This window comes from Tauraco erythrolophus, chromosome 4 (assembly GCF_009769465.1).
Source record: "Tauraco erythrolophus isolate bTauEry1 chromosome 4, bTauEry1.pri, whole genome shotgun sequence".
Classification (NCBI taxonomy): Eukaryota; Metazoa; Chordata; class Aves; order Musophagiformes; family Musophagidae; genus Tauraco; species Tauraco erythrolophus.
The window spans coordinates 26902355-26903399 of record NC_141468.1 but is presented as its reverse complement, the minus strand read 5'-3'; positions in this window follow the sequence as shown (position 1 = coordinate 26903399).

The window sequence follows — 1045 nt, the reverse complement described above, 5'->3', positions numbered from 1 at the left end:
GGTAAAGCCTGATGGCATCAAAGACAAAGCAGTAAAATGATACATGTATATGTACGGTTCAAACATGGCTGTGCAAAAGTTCTGGTCTCCTTTAACATCTGCTGTAAAACACAAACCAGACACTTTATACTCTAGTTACACCCTACTTTTGTGAGACACGAATTTACTTTCAATGTACTTTGTTGCATCTCAGTTTGGTGAGGTGTCCTTACAGAACAAATTGTTTGTGCTGCTGTAAAGGGAGGCTTTTAATATGTTCAATACACCAAGTTTTTAATTACACGGCTTAAAAAGAATGCTGGAAACTTAAAGATACCAATTAAATCCATTTGCCAGCATAAACATGCAAAGACCAAGCGCTTATCAAAGCCTGCATAAAAACCAGAAGGAAGTAACAAACACCCAAAAAGAAAGTAGAACACAGGCTACAACACAAGCAGTTGATTAAAACAGAAAGCCCAATAGGTAAGACCAATGCTAAGTATTTTTACATAACTACTTCTTATAAAAGCCAAAAATGGAATACAAGAGCAAGACCTTAACTACTGCTTAGCAGCCAGCATATGTGTGGCCAGGAGCAACAGGTTTTCTTCCTAAACGAAAATTTTACGCAAAGTGGAAAAGCTTCATTAGGACAGATTCCCACTGCACGGGACTATCCCTTTATTTTCTCTCTCCTCCTCTTCACTCCCAGTGAAACATATACCCCACTGCTTAGCTCTGCTGTGAATGGCAAAGGCTCTGCACAGGTCCAGCACCAAATATATAGGAGCATCAGGACTTCAGTTATTTATGCAACTAAAAGATGTGGATCTCAAAGACAGAGGCTTCAAAGATGTGAACTTTGTTTCCAAAGCAATTTTAACTGATAATGAATCTCTGTATCTGAATCCCTTGGAAAATCCTGTTTGTCCTCATGCCTCAATCTTGTAACACCTCTATATGCCTAAAGCCTCAAGAGATCCTATTTAACTCCAGGCTTTCTTAGACAGAAACACTAGCACTCAAAAGAAGGCACGAACAGAAGCACATAGTCCTCCATGTC